At 40.9% G+C, this 18,811-nt stretch overlaps 1 protein-coding gene across 2 annotated transcripts in view; it reads right to left on the bottom strand.

The window, feature by feature from the left end:
• The window catches only part of Tbl1xr1 (TBL1X receptor 1), a 139,788-nt gene that overhangs the window by 54,205 nt on the left and 66,772 nt on the right, over positions 1-18,811 (bottom strand). For both annotated transcript variants that reach the window (XM_032898602.1, XM_032898603.1), the window contains exon 2: positions 15,623-15,689. The gene's annotated coding sequence lies outside the window, so the exon portion shown is untranslated. The remainder of the gene's footprint in view (positions 1-15,622; positions 15,690-18,811) is intronic.

The following is an 18,811-nucleotide window of genomic DNA, read 5'->3' as shown; positions in this document are numbered from 1 at the left end:
GGCCCCGATGCAGCAGAAACTGCAGCAGTACTTGTGGGAGGCCTGTTACATAGGAGGCACTACTCATTTTCCCTAATTAAAACCCTCTACTATCTATAAAACTCACACAGTGATACCACAAATGACATACCTTCATATTATCAACCCTTAATATTTTGATTAAGTTACTTTCAGTTTTGTATAACCTTTGACTCATGCTCCTATAAAATTTCTAATTAAATATATGCGGTCACTCCCTCAGGAAAGGAAGGCAGGCAGGCAGACAGTCAGAGAAGACATAAAAGCAATGAAAGTCCAAGAGAGGCTCGCTGGGTAGAAGAAAGAGATCCGTAGTGGCTATTCCTCGTTGTCAACTTGAACTACAATGGAATGAACTACAATTCCAAACTGGAAGGCCCACCTACAATCCTGATCTTGAGACTGGGAATTACAAGGTTCTGACCTGGATCTTAGCATGGAGACATAGTGGCTAGCAATCCCAGGAGTAGGACAAGCAGATCTCTGAGTTCAAGGTCATCTGGGACAAAGCAAGTCCTAGATCCAGGCGTGGTGGTATACACCTTTAATCTGTGCCACACCTTCTGTTGGAGACCTACATAAGGACATTGGAAGAAGGAAGATGCTTGCCTTGTGGGCCTGAGCAACTGCTAGATCCTTGGACTTCTACTCACAGCTGCTGCTGGCCATTGTTGGGAAGTTGGACTACAGACTGTAAGTCATCGTAACAAATTACCTTCCTATATAGAGACTACTAATAAGTTCTGTGACTCTAGAGAACCCTGACTAATACAGGATCAAAGGAAATAAGAGGGGTTTAGGTGGGGGGAATCAAAGTATATTATATATATGAAAATGTCCTACTAAAAGCCACTATGTATAATTAATACAATTACAATTGAAAACTGAGAACAATTTAATGAATACTTACACCCACCTCTGCTGTGATACAATCTGAACCGTTCTCAACCATAAGGGTTGTGCCCCTCCCTGCATGCCAGCATTGGAGTACACTCTGGTATACCACCTTTATATATATTTGATGTTTCCTTAAAGCCGCATGAAAAATTTAAGAGAGTAATATTTGGCTATATTCCAGTCCACACCTCCAGTGTTCTCTACCATAGTCTACCCAGTCACGCAGATCCCCACAAAAGCTCCCGACTCAGGGACCACCAACACTTACTCAGGACCCCTCTCCTAGTCAGCCTATCCTGATCCACATTTTCAGCTAATGTCACCTGAGATCACACTGGTACCCAGAAACCCAAGGTACACTGTCCACCAGCAGACCACCCCAAATCTCTCAGTGCCTACCCAGCCCTCCTTCCCCTCCCTCATCACATCACGGCCCTCAACTCCTGAGGAAGAACTCAGGTCACACCAGAGGCCGTACTAGTGGCCAGAAGTCTAGCCCTCAACTCAGGCAGAAACCCACTGCATGACCACAGGCCAACCCTGCCTTCAGAAGTCCAGCCCCCTACTGAGATGGAGACTTTCTATTCTACAACAGGCCACTCCAGCCAGAGGACCAAAGAGAAATTAAACCAAGGGACAAAATACCTATCCAACAAAGACAAATCCACCTAGATCTATAATAGCCCCACACCCAGATATCTAGATACTAGTGTAAAAGCACAATCAACAGCAAGGATAGAATGTCACCACCAGAGCGTAACCATCCTACGACAGGAAGCCCTGAATAGCCCAACACAGATGAAGCACAAGAAAACAATCTTAAAACCAGCTTTATAAAGATGCTAGGGGTCCTTAAAGAGGAAATGAATAAACCCCTTAAAAAATTAAGAATAGACTTTTTTAAATAGTGAAGGAAAGAAAACCAGGAAAAAAATTGAATGAAATGAATAAAACTCTTCAAGGTCTAAACCTGGAAAAAGAAGCACTAAAGAAAACACAAGCTGAGGAGACTATGGAAATGGAAAATGTAGGTGAGTGAAGAGGAACTACAGACACAAGTATCATCAACAGAATGGAAGAGATGGAAGAGAAAAATACCAGGGTTAAAGACACAATAGAAGAAATAGATACACTGGTCAAAGAAAAAGTGAAAGCTAAAAAACTCCCAACACAGAACATCCAGCAAATCTGGGACACCCTGAAAAGATCAAACCTAGGAATAATAGGAATAAAGAAAAGAATCCCAATTCAATGTCCAAGAAAATACTGTTTAGCAAAATCCTAGAAGAAATTTTTCCTATCCTATAGAAGGACATGCCTATAAATGTACATGAAGCTAACAGAAAGCCAAATAGACTGTACCAGAAAACAAAGTCCCCTGCCACATAATAATTACAACACTAAACACACAGAACAAAGAATACTAAAAGCTGCAAGGGAAAAGGGCCAAGTAACATATAAAGGTCAAACTATTAAAAACATACCTGACTTCTCAACTGAGACTCTAAAAGCTGGAAAAGCCTCGTCACATGCCCTGCAGACTCTAAGACACAAAAGATGCCAGCCCAGATTACTATAACCAGCACAAGTTTTCAATTACCATAGAGGGAGGAAACATTCCACCATAAAGTAATAATATCTATCCACAAACCCAGCTAGCTCTACAGACGGTATTAGAAGGTAAACTCCAACCAACGAGATGAACTATACCCACAAAAATAAAGGCAATAAATAATCTCACCGCAGCCTCCAAAGAAAGTACAGATGGACACACATACACACAGATACAGATACCACCTACACTACCACCAACAAAATAACAAAAATTAACACCCATTGGTTATGGGTATCTTTCAACATCAATGGTCTAAATCCCCAATAAAAAGACACACACTAACAGATCAATGGAAAAAACAGGAACCATCCTTACCTCAGAGTAAAGGGTTGGAAGTTTTTTTTAAGCAAATGGACCTAAGAAACAAGCTAGTATAGCCATTATAATATCTAACAAAATCGACTTCAATTCTCAACATCCGTGCCCCAAACGCAAGGGCACCAAAGGTTGTAAAGGAAATGCTACTAAAGCTTAAATCATACATGTATCCTCAAGCATAGTACTTCAATACACCACTCTCAACAATGGACAGGTCATACAGAAAAAAACTAAAAGATACTATGAACCAAATGGACCGGATAAATAGCAGCAAAATGTTTTACCCAAACACAAAAGAATACACATTGTTAGCACCACACACAGAACATTCTCCAAAATTTACTATGTACTCAGTCACAAAGCAAGTCTCAGCAGATAAAATAAAATTGAAATAACCCCCGTATCCCACCAGACCACAGCAGATGAAAGCTGGATTTCAACAACAGAAACAGCAGAAAGCCTTCAAAGTCATGGAAACTGAATGATTACTGAGTCAAATGAGGCCAAAGTTATCCTGATACCCAAACCATACAAAAATTCAAAGATAGTAGTAAAGGCTAATTTAATTTCCCGTATGAACATAGATGGTAAAATACTAAATAAAATACTACTCATACACTGAATCTAAGAACACATCCAAAAAATAAAAATCATCCACAATGATCAAGTAGACTTCATCCCAGAGATTCTGGTATGATTCAGCAAAGGAAAATCTTTCAATCTAATCCACATATAAACAAACTGAAAGAAAAGACCACATAATCATCCGATTAGATACCAAAAGGTCTTTGACAAAAATCTAATAACCCTTCATGATAAAAATTTTGGCGAGATTAGGGATAAAAGGGACATACCTAAATATAAGGAAGGCAATTTACAGTAAGCCAATGGCCAACAACAAATTAAATGGAGAGAAACCCAGAGCAATTCCACTAAGTCAGAAATAAAACAAGACTGTTCACTCCCTCCCCGTCTATTCAATATCATACTTAAATTTCTAGCTGGAACAGTAAGACGACAAAAGCAGATCAAGACGATATAAACTAGAAAGAAAGAAGGCAAAGTATCCCTATTTACAGATGATAGCATTAACCCTGAAAATTCTACCAGGGAACCCATACAACTAATAAACAGCTTCAGGGAACTGGCCCAATACAAGATTAACTCAAAAAAATCAATAGCCCTTCTATGCAAAAATGACAAATGATCTAGGAAAAAGAGAAACAAAAACAAACCCCCAAAACAGGGAAAGAACACCTTTTACAATAGTGAAAGTGATACAAAATATAACAGACAAAACAAAACAACAACAACAAAAGGATAGCTAAAACCATCCTAACTAGAGATCTCGCCACTCCTAATTTCAAGTTGTACTACAAAGCTATAGTAATAATACCAGCATGTTATTAGCACAAAAAACAGACTTGTTGAGCAACTAAATCAAAATGAAGACCCAGACACAAATCCAGACACCTCTGGCCACCTGACCTTTTGAAAAAGAAGCCAAAAAATACCCAGTGTTGGTGGGGTGAGGAACCCATCTTCAACAGATGACCCTGGTCAAACTGATGTCTGCATATAGAACAATGCAAACAGATCAATGTTCATCATCTTGCACCAAACTCAAGTCCAAAGGCCTCAACATAAAACCACACACACACTGAAAAGAGAAAGTGGGGAATTGCCTTGAATGCACTGGCACAGGAGACAAAGTTCCTGAACAGAACAACAAAAGCAAAGAACTAAAACAATTAATAAACTGAAACGGAAAAACTTTTGTAAGGCAAAGGACACTGTCACTAGGACAAAAAATGGCAGCCCACAAAATGTAATCACTCGCACCACATCTGATAGAGAACTAATACCCAAGCTATTTCAGGAATTCAAAAACTTAGATAGCAGCGAACCAAATAATTTAATTTAAAAAGTGGGATACAGCTCTAAGCAGTGGCTTCTCAACAGAGGAAACTCAAATGACCAAGAAGCACTAAAAGACATGTTCACCACTCACAGCATCAAGGAAATGCTAATCAAAACCAATGTGAGGTCCACATCTTGCAGGCCATGCTGGTGAGGATGTGGAGCAATGAGAACACTCCTCCATTGCTGGTGGGAATGCAAACTCCACAACCACTCCGGAAATCAAGTACCTCAAGACCCAGCTCTACAACCCCTGGGCATATACCCAAAAGACACCCCATCCTACCATAAGTATATTTGCTTAACTACGTTATAGCTATTTTACTCATAATAGTCTGAAACTAGAAATAACCTAGATGCCCCTCAACTGAAGAAGGAATATAGAAAATGTGGTATATCTCAATAGAGGATTACTCAGCTATCATCATGAAATTTGTAAGCGAATGAATGCAAATCGAAGGCAAGTAGGAAAAAAGAAATCATTCGAATGAGGTAACCCAGACCCACAAAAACAAACAAGGGATGTCTTCACTTGTAAGTGGATATAATCACGTAAGTAAAAGGCAATCATGATATAGTCCACAGACCCTGCAAGGCTAAGTATCAAGAAGGGCTCAAGAGGGTACACACAGAACTCCCTAGGATGGGGAACTAGAATAGATTTTGTGGGTAGACTGGGGCAGGCAGGGATAGAAAGATGGATGTTCTGACTGGGTATGGATGGATGGAGAGAGTACTTGGAGAGATGATTGAAATTAGGGGGCATTTGGGGGTGAATGTGGAAACCTAGCGTAGTGAAAATTTCCTGGAATCTATGAGAATGACCCTGGTAAAGTCTCCTAGCATACAGAACCCAAACCGGCCATCTTCTATAAGCAGACAAGGCTCCCAGCAATGAGACTGAGACATCAGTCCACAATATCTATAATATGTTCTGCCTGTAAGATGTGCTGGGGCAATGGGGACATAGAGCTTGTGAGAGTGAGAAGACCAAGCTGACTCCATCACAGGCTTCAAATTGGCAGTTCAGGAAACTAGGCCTAAATCTGTTTCTAAGGAGTGGGCATGCCCAGGCCTCAGAAGCTGTCAGCCATCTGGCCTGAGACAAGGACAATGGGTCAACAGCAGTTTCCAGACTTCCCCAGCAACTGATTCCAACCACACCATTCCACCCCACTCCCCATCCCCAGCAATGGTTCTGGAACGTCCCCAGAGATAGAGCCAAGATTAAGAACCTACCTACCTGCCCCCCTTCCCGGAATTCCCCTAATGTGCTTTAAATCAGGCCTGCAAGCTCACTTTGGGGACTCTCCATCTTTGTAGATGGTAGACCCCAGCATGCTGGACCTCTGCAGAATAAAACACTTTTTGCTTTTACATAGTGAGTCCAGGATATCATTGTTCAGCAAATCATGGACCCTTACAAGAGCAGCCAACCAATGACTAGTCCAATTTGAGACCCACATCAGGAGAGGGAGACCACACCTGACACAGCATGGATATCCAGAAACAGAAGCTGGGCAGACCAGAGACCCAGGATAAAACCATATATGATTAGCAAAAATAAAAAAGGGAAAGCTAATGAAATGATTCCTAATGGTATTCTGTTATACTCACAGATCAGCGCCCACTTGTAATCAGAGGTGTTATCTAGCCACTGATGGGAGCAGATGCAGAGACTCACAGCCAAACACTAGACAAAGTATCAGGGGAACTATGAAGAGAAGAAGGATTCTAGGAACCAAAGGGGTCAACGACACAAGAACACAGCACCCAAAATCAACTAAACGGGACTCATAAAGACTCAGAGAGATTGAAACTACAATTATGGACCCTGTATGGGTTTCAGCTAGGTCTTCCACATTTTGATTATAAAACAGATGTACTCATGGGACTCTAACTAACAATGGGAGGATGTGTATTCATGCATGCACACAAGGAAGGGGGAGTAATCTCTGGTTCTTTGGCCTGTATTTGGGACCCTTTTCCTTGAGCTACATTCATAAAGTCTCACCAACATGACTGCCTAAACATGAGCTGAGCTAGAACAGCAATGGAGATGCCAAAGCAGATGAGAAAGCCCAAGAGGACACACTTACACACAACAAAACTACAGGCAACTAAAACACGTTGTTTGTACAAAATCATCTTTCCCATGGAAAAGCACCAACTGGTCAGCCCTGAAAACATACATAAAAGGAACATATACAGACTGAGCTGGTTTTATTATGTATTCAGGAATACACACACAAACACAAAACAGTAGCAACAACTAATGAGAAAAGAAGTCATTTATTTGAAAGAGAGCAAAACAGAGTATATTGTAGGGTTTGGGGGAGGACAAGGAAGTAAAGAAATGTTATAATCTCAAAAAGCAAAAGAAATAAAATTAAAGTAAATTGTCAACACTGTGTGAATTTTACCTGTCTATCGTGTGCCGTGATACACACTTCCCATTAATTGTGCAACGGCTGCTGAGCCCACTGACAGCAACAGATGAGGTCTACAGAGGGAGAGGATGTCAACATGCCTAAATCTATGATGGAGGCAGAAACACTGGCGTGTGCATTGGCATGCACTGTCACATGACATGAAACTGAGAAAAGTATTTGTAAAAGAAACTTCCGTCCCAATTATGTGGCCTTCATAGAAGTAATAGTTTTTCAAATGCTTGATAGCTATTGCTTTAACACAGCTAATGCGCTAACAGGAGCAGGCTGTGTGTGCTGGTCCAGGATTTCCATCCCTGCATTCAGGAAGGAGAGGCGGGAAGCACTCTACAAGTTTGAGGCCAGAGTGCTCCGCATCACAATTCTAGGCTGGCTAGGATGACTAAGACTCTAGTCTCAAACAACAAAACCCAAATATTTCTTTTTAGATGCCAGGATGCAGTGGCTTCCTAGCACTTGGGCAGCAGAGGCAGGGTGATCAGGAATTCAAGGCCAGTCTCTGCTGAAATGTGACCTCAAGGCTACCTAGGATAACATGAACTCCTATCTCTAAAAACCTAAAACAAAACAAAATGCATGACTTCAACTTCCCCAAAATGAGACAGACTGATTGACTAAACTAGAATCAACCTTTTTTCTCTCAGGAACAAAACTTATAGGTAAAGACACTCACAGACTGACAGCCAACGGATGAAAAACAATCTAACGAGAGAGCAAAAGCTGAAAACAGGTGGCACAGCTACTCTGACAACTCTAGTCAGAGATAACAAAGGTCACATGTTAGTAAAGGGAACAAGTCATCAAGATGTCACAACTGCAAATACAAATCTACCAAACATTATCTCATACAAACACCAGAGAACAGAGAAGGTCAGATAGGTCCTGACACAAGATGAACGAGGGATTTCAATGATTCAAATTCACCCTGGATGGGAAAATCCAGACTGAAATCCCGCAAAGAAAACCAGGAGCTAACCTACAGCATAGTGTGTGCAACCACATCTACAGCAGAGTGAATCCAACAGACACAAACGCGCTCTCCTCAGCAGCCAAGGGCAACTTCACACAGACCACACTCCAGGCCACAAATCAAGTACTACCAAATGCAAAAGAATCAAAACAGCCACTCTTAGCCATCAGACCACCATGCAAGAAAATTAGAAATCAATTACTAGAAAACTCAAGAAGCTACAGGAATACATGGACACAGAACAACATGCCCTGGGATGACCACTGAGAACCTTAGCAAAGAAGAGAACCCCCAGGTCATAGTTATGAACGCTAATAAGCCAGGTCATTTGGGACAGCTAAGGTAGTTCTAACAGGAAAGTTTCCAACTGCGAGCTTACTTGGGAAGGGGGAGAGATCACAAACAACCTAACAATGCACCCCAATGTCCTGGAAAACCAGAGTTAAGAGTTAAAAAAGGGGGTTGGGGATTTAGCTCAGTGGTAGAGTGCTTGCCTAGCAAGTGCAAGGCCCTGGGTTAGGTCCCCAGCTCCGAAAAAAAAAAAAAAAAAAAAAAAAAAAAAAAAGAAAGAAAGATAGGTAGATAAAGCCAGAAATTTGTGAAATTGAGGCTAAAAACAACCATATATACAATCTGTCAAACTGCACAAATTCTTTAAGGGAGATGGGGGCAGGGCCCACAAAGAATAACAAACTGGCCAGAAGAGAAAAGAGAAAACAAATATATTTTTGGTGGTAAAGGGGTAGGGGATGGGGTTACTACAGCTTTCAATTTAATAAGTCAATCATTAGGAATTCTGTAAACATTTATACTCTTAAAAACCAAACAGGGGATGGGTGTGTTTCTAACCCATGTAGGATACATCAGAATTAAAACAATATAAGCAACTTGGTATCAGTGCCATTGAAGCAGTAATTTGAAAGCTTCTCAACAATGAAACGTCCACATTCAGCTTCACCGGCAAATTCTAACAAACTTGCAACTTTCTTATACTTCTCTCAAGGACAGGAGTTGTCATAACTCATATTGACATTCAGGACAATCAGATACTTGTCATAGTTCTCCATTCCTACCAGGTAGGCTCCTATACCTCATTATACTACAAATTATACCCAAACTGAATAATTACACAGAGAGCGCACCACAGGTAATTTCCCCAACAAACACATGTAAAGACTGTCATAAAATTCTACAAATCAAATTCAAGAAAACACTAAGATCACACACCAAAGTTGATTTTACCCTAGAGATGCAAGGTTGGCTCAACATACACAAAACTCTAAGTGCAACTCAGCACATAAAGAGAATTAAGGACAGAGCAAGCCCCTTCATTTAAAAAAAAAAAAAAAAAAAGAAGCCAAGAATCAGGAGCATACCTCAACCTAACAAAAGTTCTATAAAACACACCTATGGCCAGCCTTAAACTAAATGGGAGAAAAACTGTATCCTCTAAAATCTGAACTGAGACAAGGGACCCCATTCTCTCAATTCTTACTCACCAGGGTGCTCAGTCTACCTAGGGAACTAAGGCAGGAAGAAGAAACACAGAGATAAACATACTCTTTGGGAAGTCTTACTTAAGTTGCTCTTCTTTTAGGGTGATCAACTCCTGGTATGCACCATTCAACTCTGCCAAGCACCTGGACAATTCCATGTGTGCATGGGGACAGGGGTGGGGAGGTGTCTCTGCCACAGGTTACTAATTTAGGAAATGCTGAGCAGAACTGACCTGCCCTCCTCACAGCCTGTCCACACATCAACAAAGAAAGGGGCTGATACGCTCCCCAACACATCCAAAAATTGCTCTTCAAAAGGCACCCAATATTTGCAGCCTTTCCTTCCCTTTCTATATCTCCCCACCAGAACATTTGGATGTACTTGAAAACAAATAGTTTTGATTAAACATTCAATTCTATAGAAAATAATAAGCCTAACAGAGTCACCCTCCTGGTTCTAAGCTTAGAAGAAGTCTTGTTAAATAAAGTTAGATTTTACATGTTGTGGAATGACTGTAGAATCAGAACAACAACAAAAAAATGGGGCTAAACAGACTGATGGAATAGGTTCACACACTTAGCAGTGAAGCAAGAACTGATCCTGCAATGAATGCTTAAAGAACAAGACCTACACAGTCTTCACAACAACTTGTGGTGGAGATGTCAATCAGAAGAACAATGATAAACAATCCCAGCTGATTAAAAGGTGCACTCGAAAATGCCCATTTTACACAGAAACACACTTGCAAAATTTAGTTCTGTCTAACGGGTAATCTGCCTGCATGTATGTCTGTGTACCATGTATGTTCCTGGTATCCAAGGAAGGAGAAGAGGGTGTGAGACCCCTTCCAACTGTCATGAGTCATGATGTAGATACTAGGAATTGAACCCAAGTCTTCTGGAAGAGCAGCAAGGGCTCTCAACTGCTTAACTCTTACTTCTTTAGCCCTTATACGTCCTACATTTTTAAAGTTGGACAAACTGTAATTTGTGTTGTTTTCTTTTTTTTTTTTAAGCACTTACAGAGAAAATGCAAGACCACACCAAGAAATGGTGTCTAATCAAAAATTTAACCAAATACTAGACATAAATCAAATGCAGCCAACCAAATGCTCAGTCCCAATGTGGTGCTCACACAAGGATTACCTAAATACTTTAATGAAATAATGGACCTCAAGTCTATCACCCCAGCACTCAGAAGCCCAGGAAGCAAAGGTGTCAGGTCAGGTTGATGGCACAGTGAGGTCAAGGCCAACCCGAGCTAGAGTGAGACCACACACACACACACACACACACACACACACACACACACACACACAAAATTTCAAACGTAACACTAAACTTACTGGTAACCCAGCAGGACACAGGGGAGGAGGAGATAAACACAGCACCCATCCCTTTCCAGATCACAGAGGAGCACTGGCTCCGGAGGAGCTGTGCTCTGAAAGGGCAGGTAGTGTACTGTCAGCTCAGCACTAGAAGGCTGAGAAAGGAAAGCTGAACTGAGGGCCAGCCTGAGCTATATACGTGCAGAGAGACAGACATAGACTTTGTCTCAGAGAATCAAATTCTACATTTAATATATTCAATTACATGTCATTTTATTATTTCATTATTCACTATTAAATATAATTAAAATACTGGATAAAAATTAACATGATTGTTAAAAATAAATATATAATATTAATATATAAGCAATACAGCAATTACTATAGTCAACATTAGCTATGATTAATAAGATTATTAATATTTAACATATTGGTGAGTTTTTCCTTCATAGTCTTGTTTATTTTTAAATATTTCCTAATTTATTATGTATATTACTTACATAAGTATACAAACTAATCAAGTTTATATAAACAACATTAACAGGTTTTTTTTTCATCATGAAAATACTGGCAAAGGAGTTGTATTTGAAAAATAAAATACCAAATTTGTATCAGAAACACCGTATCACGCACACACACATTGCTTCCCCAGAATCATCCCACTTCCCGAACCCAATACTGTGGCCTCACTTCTGCTTTGTACTGAAAGCAAACTGGACTGACATGGGGACATGTCAGGGACATGCGGAAAGACGATGGATGTTAAGACTATCTTGTTATGAAATAGCATGGGATCTATCAGTGTCTACTACCATCATTTCGAAGGCTGCAAAGTCAGCTTGAAAAGGCTCCTTCAGCCAAGAAAATCTGACATCAGTAATAATAAAGCCACAAAGCAATAAATATGTCAAATGTTCAAATCTACGAGGACACAATAATACTTAAACAAACTCTACCTTCTAGGAACCTGGGAAATAAGTCAGTATTTAAAAACTAGTAGAGAAAGGGGGGGGGGGGAACCAATGTACATGCCTCTCCTGGAGAGACGAGGTCATGAAAGGTTTTCTTTGTAGAAACATTGTTGTGCACATTCATGGAATAATGGCATCTAGGCCATTATCACCAATTAGAATTTGCAACTATTAGATGCTTCTTCAGGGATGTACTAGTAAAGTACTGCTAAAGCCTTCCTAGGCTTCCACATAATGAAGGATGAGACCAAAATTAGATCAAACCCTGGGGCCTAGATATTGATTTGCAGAAAATACAAGGAAAAGATGAGCATCATTTTCCTAAAGATATACAATTAACAAAACAGAGTAGGGGAAAGTTTAAAGACAGATAGAAAGGGATAATTAAGTAAATTGTGCACAGCAACTGGCATCTTGTCGCCGTTCAATAAAAACATAAGAAATTCAGAAAACTTAAATGGCTATTAAAAACCGTCAACATCTCACACCTACGAGATAACCAACACCTGGACCATAGTATGGAAATTCTCAAAAACTAAAACACCTGCATGCTCCAAAAAGCCTGCTCAGAAATCCAAAATGAACTTCTTAAAATCTGAAATCAAGATCTTAGATAATTCTACCACAAATAAACCAAAACAAAAGCAATCCAAATGCCCACAAAACAAAACACTAATCAAAGAAAAAATATGCATAAGATGGTATGTTCTTCAGCCTTTGAAAATAAGCAGGGAGCTGCACAGGCGAGATGGTGCGCACCTTTACTACCAGCAGGGAGGGAAGACAGGCAGGTAGATCTTGATGAGTTCCAGGCCAGCCTGGTCTGCATATCAAGCACCAGACCAGCCAGGCTAAATGAGTCCCTGTCTCAAAAAAAAAAAAAAAAGAAAGGCAAATATGATAGGGGAAATCGTGCTACAACAGGATGGACTTCCAGACACCATACACAGAAACTAAAACAGAACAATCAGAATGAGACAAGTAGTATTAGAACGTTGTTTCCAGAAGGGCCCTAACTTACTCAGACCCAGAGAAAAGGAAATGAAGGAGGCGAAGGTCTAGACGGACTTTTATGAACACACAAGCACAGCTGCACTACGAACGGTGAAAACAGCACCTGTTTTGTGGTTTCAAGTACGAATATAACATGTACTCATTCCTTCTCACATGACAAAGGTAATGCCAGTTTAAGGCAGAAGAACGATATCATGATTATATAGGAGTATGCAACTTAATACTGACATATTTAGGAATAAAACTGGTGTGCCGATGACCTCAGTCATCAGGCAGCAGGTCACAGCAGGGTACAACCTGTCGAAAAGAACATCTGTAACAGGGGCCATGAGTGGGAGAGGGAGCTATAACTTTTCTCTCAAATACATGTTTGAAACGAGAGTAAAAATCATCACATAACCTGTTAACCAATGAGTCCTGCTAACATAGTAATTCCAGAAAAAGATATAAAATAACTTGCACAGGCAAATACTGTCAGTTCTGGTCATGGGAAGTCCATCTTAAAAGGTAAGGCAATGTAAACTCAATGTATGAAATAGGGAAAGTGGTAAAGGGTCACCAATCCCCAGTTTTTATCAACGGTGCTCACTCACTAGGACCAGGCCCTGTCACGGAACACATGCACTTGAAATTTTCAGGGGAAAATGGGAAAGGGTCTCTTCCTCACACTAGAGATACAGACTCCTGTATACAGTGAGCCTTGCCACAGCTACACTATGTGGCCACAAAGCTAGCCCCTCTAACCAGTGGAAGGTCTTGGCCCTCCCTAGGGGGTATTACTAAGTTTTAAAAAAAAAAAAAAAAAATACTGGCATACATGCACCCTGGTAGCTAAGTGACAAATGGGCAGGAAAACCGGATCATTGGACAGAAGGAAACCTCATGTCCAGGACAAGCAAGCTCAGTACACTCTTCATAGCAGTGCACAGCTTAAAATTCAGTAAATACTTTATTTCTGTAGTTTTCTATTTAATATTTTCAGATCATTGTTGATGTAATAAAGGTAATAAAATCTCAGCAAGTAAAAACGTGGGGTATGAGGAACTGCTGTTCGCTCTTCTATCTCTTTATCCCCAAACACACAACAGTCAGGTAAGAGGAATATGGTTTAAAAGGCTCCAGGGGGTCGTAATGGCTGCTGGGGATGGGGATATCCTTTCTCTTCAGAAGTGTAGCCATTGAAAAGCTGTTCCTGCTCCAGCAAATAACCCTCCACCTACTCCCCATAACAAACCCTGGTTAAGCCCATGGTTAATGAAGTGGTGCACACAAACCTTCAGTCCCAGCACTCGGGAGGCAGAGGCAGGCCGACCTCTCTGAATTCTACATCAACCTAAGCTAACAGTTAAGACCCTGCCTCGGGGTTGGGATTTGGCTCAGTGGTAGGCGCTTGCCTAGCAAGCTCAAGGCCCTAGGTTCGGTTCCCAGCTCCAAAAAAAAAAAAAAAAAAAGACCCTGCCTCAAAGAAGAAAAACAGAGGGTGCAGGTGGTACATGCACTTGTTAGAGAGAAGAAATATTCCAGAGGGAGTAAGAGGAGGGTGAAGAGAGGAAAATGAAATAGATATCAAATGCGTTATACACACAAGTTGACAAATAATTTTTAAATTAAAAAAAAATCTAAGACACGAGGCAAAGGCACCCCCAAACACACATATTAAAGTAGGAAAAAGTCCTTCTGAATTTTAGATTGTGAGATCACTTAACCTATAGCCCAAATAAATCATGAATTTAATACAACTCTACTACTGAATTACCACAAGTCACCAAACAGGAAGTGTGGTCATTTTTGTGTAACAGCTGAGGCATGTAATTCAAAATTAAAGACTTCTAAACCTTTCTAAAGAGATAAAGGTGTCTTTCTTAAAGTTAACTAAATAAAAATGTAAAATATTATATATTTAGCTGCATATTAACTAGTAACATCAGGATAAGCACAATGTCCTAAAACTCACTAAAATGATAAACAAACATAAAGGAATTATTACTGGGAAGAATTAGGAGGTGTGCCCTTTTGGAAGAGATGTATCATGGGGGGTGGACTTGAGGTTTCAAAAGCTCACCAGTTCCCAGTTAGGTCAGTCTGTCTCTCTGTCTCTCTCTGTCTCTCTGTCTCTCTCTGTCTCTCTCTGTCTCTCTGTCTCTCTCTCTCTCTGTCTCTCTCTCTCTGTCTCTCTCTCTGTCTCTCTCTCTGTCTCTCTCTCTCTCTCTCTCTCTCTCTCTCTCTCTCTCTCTCTCTCTCTCTCTCTCTCTCTCTCTCTCTGCCTCCACGGTTGTTGTCTCAGCCACTGCTCAAGCACTGTGCCAACCTGACGACTGTCACACTCCCTGCCTTGATGGTCACTCTAACCCTGTGAAACCGTAAGCCCCCAGTAAATGCTTTTTCCCATAAGTCGCCTTAGTCATGTTGACTCAGAACAATAAAAAAGTAAGACACTAGGTAACCATAAAAATTATAGGAAAAAAGTCTTTAAAATAGGGTTCCTTTTGCTAAAAATTCTAAATTTTTGAGTTTTCTGAGATTTTTGGGCATTTTTTAATTCTCAAAAGTCTCTACAAAGCAAGAATAATAAGTACTGCTATAAAGCACTAACATGGGACAGGAGGAAGAGGAGAGGCACCTTACCATTGGCAGTGCATTGATGTGAGGATGTGCAACCGGATGTCCAACCTCCAATCACACGTAGCTGAGGCTAAGAAAAAGGAAAATAGTTTCAGGCTCCCATATGCAATCTAATATTTCTCACACCCAGCTCCGCCTGTTCAAAATACTCCTTAGTACACGTCTTCAGTATCCCACCGGCGAGACCCCCCAGCACGAGCAGCACAAGCAGCCCGGACACTCATGCCTGTTCCTGAGAGGCTAATGCAGTTACCAAGCAGCGTCCGAGAGAGCACAACTGCATTAGAGCTCATCAGACATGACCACGGCCGTGAAAACGATGTGAACATTCTTTCTACATGTTTTGATGAAAGACACATTTAACCACGTTTGGAACTGTTTCAGTCACATGTCAGGTGCTCGTCTCAGACCTTTCATCTTCCAGGCTTTCCCTCTCCTGTTCTGGTGAGCGACTCACAGCCCCCCACACCCATGGAACATCTGCAACAGAGAAGTCGTGTTTGCTCTGCCTGACAGAAGTTTGTTAGCTTCATGAGGTCTCATTTATTAATTGTTGATCTTACTGCCTGGCTATTTATTGGTGTTCTGTTCAGGAAGTTATCCCCTGTGCTAATGTGTTCACTTCCTCTTCTAGCAGGTTCAATGTATCTGGTTTTATGTTGAGGTCTTCGATCCGCATGGACATCAGTTTTCTACAGGGTGATGGAAATATAACTATTTCCATTCTTTTACATGCAGATATCCAATTAGACCAGCACCATTTGTTGAAGATGCTTTCCTTTTTCTGTTGAATAATTTTTGGCTTTTTAACCGAAAACCAGGTGTCCACCGTTATGTGGATTTATGTCTGCATCTTCAATTCGATTGCACTGGTGACCTGTCTATTTTTATGGCAATGCCATGGGATTTTTATTACTATTAGTACAGATAAAAATCAGGAATGATGATTATTTCTGGAAGTTGTTTTTTATTGTACAAGATAGTTTTAGCTATCCTGGGTTTTCTAGTTTTCCATATAAAATTGAGTGTTATTCTTTCAATTGTTCTGTAAAGACTGTGTTGTAAATATGAAAGAGATTGCATAGAATCTGTGATTGTTTTGGAAGGATGGCCATTTTTACTATGTTAATCCTACTGATCCATGAACATAAAAGACCTTTTCATCTTCTGGATACCATCCAGCCACAAAACCTTCAACCTACAATTTGTTCTGCCTACAAAGTTGGGAAAGGTGTAAAGGTGATGCAGAAATTGTGGGACTAGACAGCCAATGATTGGTCCAGCTTGAGACCCATGCCACAAGAGGGAGCCTACCCCGACACTGCCTGAAGGGTCAGGACACAGAAGCTGGTAGTGAGAGCCCTGTTATGGAACCAAATACCACTGGCCAAAAACGGGAGAAAAAAAAAAGTCAATGAAATGATCCCTAATTATATTCTGCTATACATATAGATCAGTACCTAGTCCAACTGTCATCAGAGAGGCTTCATCCAGCAATTAATGTAAACAGAAGCAGGGAGACCCATAGCCGAACATTAGGCAGCGCTTAGGGAATCCTGCTGAAGAGGGAGAAGTATTACAGGACATGTCAAGAAAACCTAGAGAATCAACTGAAGTTTGTTCACAGAAGCACAAAAACTGAACGGAGTACTAGGGAGCTTCGTGGGTCTGACCTAGGCCTTCTGCATATATATTACAGATGATATAGCTAGGTCTTCTTGAGGAACTCGTGGGGGGTGGGGGGCACGATGAGGACCTGTCTCCTGATTCTTCTGCCTGCTCTTAGGGCTCTTTTTTCCTCCTACTGGGTTAACTAGTCCAGCAGTAGTATGAGGGGGGTACCAAGCTTCACTGTAACTTGATTATGTTTGGTTGACATCCACGGGAGGCATGCCCTTTTCTAAAGAGAAATGAAGGAAGCGTGAATGGTGGGAGGGGTTCAAGGGTGGGATGGGAAAAAGAAGGGAAACTTGCAGTCGGAATTGAATAAATGAAAGAATAAAGAAAAAAACTGTGTTTCATATGCCTCATCTAAAACGTGATACTCAGAAGGGATACTGTTCATCAGAGCAGAGTAAATTAGTAGGTAATACCAAACTGATGCCACCAAGAGGAGGGGTAGTCACAGTGTTGGCTAGAAAGGTGAGTTTACACAGTCAGTAATAAAGATCACTAAGCAGTATCCTGAATAACCTAGGAAAGCCACAAGTCCCTTTGGGTTTGTTCCTCTGGTTTTACTACTCACTGAGCCAGGTATCCTAGCACCATGGCCACACTTACTGGAGACCCAGAACTCAGCATTAGAGTTACAGAAGGTCAGGCAGCATACATTAGTCCACTCACTGATCTACAGTTCTTTAAGGTATGTTATGTGTGAAACATTAGTTTTAGGAATGAGGAGATAAGGCACGCTGAGAAATATTCTATAGACAATACTACTAAGTACCAACAAAACCTAGACGCCACCAGACTCTGGTTGCCTTAGGGCTACTCACAATAAACATCACTTATTTTACTATAAAGTACAAACTTTTAAAAAGGATTCCTACAATGTTTATTCCTGTGTGTATGCGTAAATCTATAAATTTCTATAGCATCAAGGACAAGTTCATTTTCAGCAAACAACAGATAGGGAGGCACAGTACAGGTAATTCAACCTAAGCAACAGGAATTCCTAGCAACATACTGAAGCCTACACCACAATTTTGAGGTAAAGCAACGCATTTACCTGTGGCCACTTAAGTGCTGTGCAGCACGTTTAAAAAGCAAATCACAAAACAATATTTAAACTTGTAGGGCAGACACATACTTGCAGAGACATTACAAACATCACAGATGTGCTTTAACCGCAGGACAAATGAGAGCCAAGCTGTAGAGCTGTGTCCTGCCCATCTGCCTTTTAACTTTCATTTGTTTTCTGGAGACACAGTCTCAGTCTGCTCTGCAGTCCAGGTAGCTTATAATGTGTAATGTTCTGGCACATGTGCACTATGACCCATTTATGACTGGGTCTCTGTCAGCTTCTCCTCTACCTTGGCCTTCACTCCTCTGTCGCCGCCTCCATGTGCCACTGACATTCTAATACTAGAAATGCACTGTGCAAAAAGGTTCTTCTCTCAAACCTAGCCCCATTCCTTCCTGCAGAGTTCAACCATCCAAAGGGAGGGCGCTCCCTCAGCATACCTCTCTTCC

Source organism: Rattus rattus, chromosome 3 (assembly GCF_011064425.1).
Source record: "Rattus rattus isolate New Zealand chromosome 3, Rrattus_CSIRO_v1, whole genome shotgun sequence".
In the NCBI taxonomy this organism is placed as follows: Eukaryota; Metazoa; Chordata; class Mammalia; order Rodentia; family Muridae; genus Rattus; species Rattus rattus.
The sequence above is the reverse complement of the archived record's forward strand: the minus strand, read 5'-3'. Positions and strand labels throughout refer to the sequence as shown.